Genomic DNA, 5,881 nt, shown 5'->3' with positions numbered 1-5,881 from the left:
TAATGTCAGTAAGCCGAAGTTGACAAACTTAACGTTAGTCACAGAGCAGCATAATATCTTTTAAACGCTGCCTCTTTATAGCTAGCAAGGTAATTCTCTTCAAATGATGTTTAAGTAAGAAATGTGTGTATGAATGTCGAATGTAACTTTATAGACGGTCCCTTCAGTGACAGACGTGACATAAACAGCGCGCTAACATGAAACACTGAGGTAAAACTGAACACCGCGGTTAACTGCATCTTTTGTGTTTTATTTTCAAGTTTGTGGTCTCGTGGTCATGTCGTCTGCATCGGAGGTGTATTAGAGTCTTTTCTGGTGATTGCCGTCGTCGCGGTGCAAACAACAGGTGAGCTTCCCCTTCCATCAATTTAACTAAGTTAATGTTAACGTTACTAAATTAGCCAAATTAGCCACAGGCTGCTGTTCTCCACTGACTTGCAGAACAGGTTAACTTTTTAAAGAGAGTAACGAGCTAGCAATATATTAATATAGCAAGTTTTGCTAATAAATATGATAAATGCTTATTTTATTAAAAATGTAAATTTTATTACTCTACAGTAGTTGTCTTTTCTGATCATAAACTATAGTAACACTAAAAGGGTGTTGTGACACTGTCTGTTACAGGAGATTTCTCTAAGCACAAACTGGATGCTGACCATCAGGGGCAGAATCATCATACAGCTGTCCATTTTACAGACATGCAGAATTAGGTAACCCAAAACACATTTTGTTTTACATTGCATTTACATTCATGCATTTTTTTCAGATGCTTTTATCCTAAGCAAGTTATATTGTTATTAAAGTACACATTTGTAAGGTATTTATTTCCTGGGAATGTTTTTTATTACCATGTCTTGTCACATCAAGATCGGGTTTGCATGCGCTTAAAATTATTTCTATTAAATCAGCATTTAAACAGCAAAATGCAGCTGCTTCAGGTATCTTTAATTTACTGTAACCTTTAAATTCATAATAGCAATCATCTTACCGTCTGTCAATTCAGATTATTGTTACTGTAAAGCAACAAATAGAGATTTTTAATCATAGTAGGTTTATTATATGCACAGACTTTCTAGGAAACACACATGCTATTAGAATGTTTATATGAACAGATTGGTTAGCATTTAGCATGGTCTGTGGCAGACTTTACTAGTATCAGAATTCAATAAACAAGAATGTAATATTAAGTGATTTAAATTATGAAGAAAATATTGTCTTTAGTAATTTTGTCCATTTAGTAAAAACGGTTTTAAACAAAGCCATGTCTTGCGTCTCTGCACACAGCAGTGTTTCATTACTGAATGAATTTACCTTTTTTAAACACCTTGAATCAGTGATTCACTGGCCCATCCATCTTTATAAAAAATTTCAATAAAATGTTTCTTCAGTTTTTCTCACTACAGCGTTCATATGTAGTATATAATGTTTTTTAAAAAATGCATACAGCATCAAGTTGGACAGTTGAGGCAAATTCTATAAACACTGCTTTAAAAAAAAATATATTTTTTTTCTTGTGCTTGCAGGTTCGTTCAGACAGTCAACCTTTGTGGCAGCAAATGCATTGACAGTCACAGATCAGATGGACTTCTGGAAGGAGGGTGCAAACAACAAGCATCAGCCCGAATCCCATTCTGCTGTTTCTCATCAGAGAGCTTGTCAACTTTAATTCAAAATTACTCAAATTTAACACAAACTCATTTTTACTGTATGATTTTATTGTATTTACACTACCAGACAAAACTTTTGAACGGTAAGATTTTAAATGTTTTTAAAGTAGGTCTCTTCTGCTCACTAAGCCTGCATTCATTTGATCCAAAGTACAGCAAACACAGTACACTTTTGAACCCTTTTTATTATTTAAAATAACTGTTTTCTTTTTTAATATATTTTAAAATGTAAATTATTTCTGTGATCAAAGCAAAATTTTTAGCATCATTGCTGCAGTCACATGATCCTTCAGAAATCATTCTAATAATTTGATTTTCTGCTCAAAAACTATTATTATGATGTTGCTGAAATTATTATAATGCTAAAAACAGTGGAGTAGATTTTTTTCAGGTTTCTTTGATGAATAGAAAGTTCAGATAAACAGCATTTATCTGAAATATCTGAAATATAAGTTTGTAACATTATGAATGTCTTTATCATCACATTTGATCAATTTAAATCATCCTTGCTAAATAATATCTTTCTATTCATCAAAGAATCCTGAAAATTAAAAAAAAATTAAATTATATATATATATATATATATATATCTAGAATGATTTCTGAAGGATCATGTGATACTGAAGACGAGTAATGATGCTGAAAATTCAGCTTTGATCAAAGGAATAAATTAAATTGTAAAATATATTCAAATAGCAGTTAATTTATATAATTTATCACAATTTTAATGCTTTTGCTGTAATTTGGATCAAAATAATGCAGGCTTGGTGAGCAGAAGAGAATTCTTTAAAAAAATCTTATGACTGGTAGTGTACTTACTTATTTTTGCTTTTCAGTATGTGTATGTTTGCCATGATACAAAGTCTCCAGGGGACTGTGGTGATGCCCTTTTTTCTGCTGTATCCTAGAGGTCAATATTTGTAATTTGTACTTTTAAAAAGAAAATGTTCAACAATTAAAAAGAATATTATCAGAACTAATGCTTATGAGTTATTGTGATTTTTATGGGGTTGGGGTGGTAAAAATCTTGAATTACAGTGCTGTATGACAATTGGATTGTTTTTACAGGTAAAAAATGTTAAAAATAAATGAAAATAAACTCTATAGTACTGATACTGTAATTGAAAATACAGTAAAAATACTGTAATTGAAGATACAGTAAAAATGCTGTAAATGAAATTACAGTAAAAATACTGTAAATTAAATTACAGTAAAGAAGTTTTAGTACTGTATATGCACTTACAGTAATAATACTGTAAACATTTTTACAGTAACTTACTGGCATCCAGCTGCCAGTAAGTTACTGTAAAATTTACAGCAAACTTTTTACAGTGTAGAAATAGTGAAATTCATCGCAAACCTGCAATAATTAAATATGTTAAATAATACAAATATCCTTTATGTATTTAATCCCATTTTATTAACCAGTGTCTTTGCTGCCGACCTTCGATGATCCAATTCATCCATACTAATAAGCAAAAATTAATTATAAAATTAAAAGCAAAAGATAATCTAACATATGTTTTCTTTTTTTTTCTTTTTTATTGTTGACGAGTTTGCATTTTTTCTTTTGCGGTCTACTGTACAGACGTGAATTTACTTTCCTGTAAGCCTGTGAAAAGGCTTTTACATTTGCCAAAAATAGAACTTTTTATATTAAAAACAAACAAGCAAGCCCGGCCCAGATTTAAAAAGTAACGCAAAAGTAACGTATTACTTTCCATAAAAAGTAACTAGTTACTTTTTTAGGGAGTAACTCAATATTGTAATGCAAAAGTAACTTTCCCCAACACTGATCTTTGCTACCTATTAACTTTAGTTAATAATCAAATAGTCAACATATTCCTGCTTACTAAGTCCTTCTCTATATGATTTAGCCACTTCCACACATTTTTTCCGTGGTTTAGACAGCATAAATGAGCAGAACAACATATTCAGAAGTACATTAACCGTGCAATAAATGCTGTTGTTCATATCCAATTATCGCTAAATATGGCTGTGTATCCGGGTAACTGACCAAATCATGACGTAAATGCAAACCTCTATTCAGGGTTAGAAAGCTCCTGAAAACACTAGAGACAAACAGACCCACACATTTTTAATTAATTTCTTTATTTTAATGGCCAAATTTCATTTTCATAAATGTAAATTTTCAGGTAAAAATCCATGTTTTATTGCATTTAAAAATGAAGTGAAACATTATATTGAGTCCATATTGCCCTCAAAGAAACAAAAAGCTATGCGAATTGTGCAAGCCTGTACATCCTTTAATGTATTCGTATGATGTTGTTTATATCTCCCCCTAGCTTTTGAAATTTCCTTTGCATTTGTTGGAACTGACCTGTATTGAATGTTTTGACATTGTTCAATAAAAAAAAAAAAAAGCTCCTGTATTTGTAATATTTGTGTTTTGAAGATGAACAAAGGTCTTACTGGTTTGGAACGACATGAGATTTTTGGGCGAACTATCTTTTGGCTGAGATTCATAGGAATACAATAGTATTATTTTAGTAGTATAGTTATAGTTTATAAAAGACTACATACCTACACAAAAGTGATATCTATTTTGTACTACCGTATGTTATGTACATATTACCACTGTCATACCACCTTTTTGGACAGACAAATAGAAGTCAGCTGGGTGTCCACAGACTTTAAACCAAAACTAGGACTTAGGCTTTTGATCGAACAAATGCAGGCTTGGTGAGCAGAAGAAACATCTTTAAAAACATCAAAAATCTTACTGTTTAAAAACTTTTGACTGGTAGTGTAGAACTCATCTTTTTGCAGGGGGTTAAAGATGTTTTTTGTATTATAATTGTTAGTTCATACTCTCATAGAAACAGTACAGCGCATTGAGAAGGATAATCTTTTTATTTAATCTCTTTATTATTAGTTTATTGTAAAATAAAACAGAAACATTTTAATAAATGTAGTGTTAAAAAACAACAAAACAAACAAAAACAACTAAAGAAGAGCTATAAATAACAGTGAGGGTGTTTCTCAAGCGGAACTATTAATGACAGACAGGAGATAGCCAATGGAAAATGACTAAATGAATCTCATATTAGCTACAGTACATTTCATACATTTCAAATAAAATAAACAAGCAACAATTACATTGTGCGTTTGTTTGTTGGGTGTTAATATCCAACTTTTTGTGTTTATGTTACATATCGGTCATTCCAAGAAATTAAATAAGGATTTCCCACCATGACACTTTCCACTTTGGCAAATCTCACTGAAATTGTCAGTCTAGTCCACTAACAGCAGAGGTCGCTGTTTGCTAACACAGCTATATCTACTATATTCTATACAGCATGTGTGTATAGTTTCATACATGATGTGCAATTTGAAGCGTATTCTATGCATATTCAACGCGCCCTTTACAGGGAATGTGATGTCCTTCATTAATTAAATGAAAAACGTTTTTTTTGTTTGTTCAGCAGTTTCACACAGAAAATGATAGGGAAGCTTGTTTCTGCCATGAGATAAAAAAATAAACAACAAAAACGGAAATTGCAGCTTTAACAATTCAGACTTTGAATTCTTGGAATTCTGAGGAAAAAAGTCATAATTTTGAGATTACCGAGTTTATGTCTTGCAATTCTGAGCTTACATCTCATATTTCCAACTATTTTCTTGCAATTCCAAGTTTGCACCTCACAATTTTTTTTTTAACCATGAAATAAAACAAAAATCACTTACTACATCTTGCAATTCTGACTTTAATATATCTCGCAATTCTTAGTTTATATTCTCAGAACTGTGAGAAAAAATTAGAATTATGAAATAAAAAGTCACAATTACTTAATTTTTTTTATCCCATGGCAGTGACAAGGTTTCTTACAATTAATTATTTTTATAATAAAATAAAAAATGAATTGCGACCTTTTTTAATGAGCTTTTTTCTCAGAATTGAGAAAAAAACATTAGCGTGTTAAGTGATTTTTGTTTTATTTTCAGACCTCAAATCTTGCAAAAAAAATTCTCAGAATTGCAAGAAAAAAAATGAGAGTTGTGAGATAAAGTCACAATTCTGATATAAAAAGTTTTAATTACTTAATTCTGTTTTTTCACAGAATAAAAATAGAATTGTGATTTTTTTTTTTTCATGACTTTCTAAGAATTGTGACTTTTTCACAATTCAGGCAATTTTTTGCACTTTTTTTTTTCTCAGAATTGCAAGAAAAATTTGAGTTATGAGTCAAATT

The sequence above is a fragment of the Garra rufa genome, chromosome 9 (assembly GCF_049309525.1).
Source record: "Garra rufa chromosome 9, GarRuf1.0, whole genome shotgun sequence".
Taxonomy (NCBI): domain Eukaryota; kingdom Metazoa; phylum Chordata; class Actinopteri; order Cypriniformes; family Cyprinidae; genus Garra; species Garra rufa.
This window is presented reverse-complemented; position numbering follows the sequence as displayed.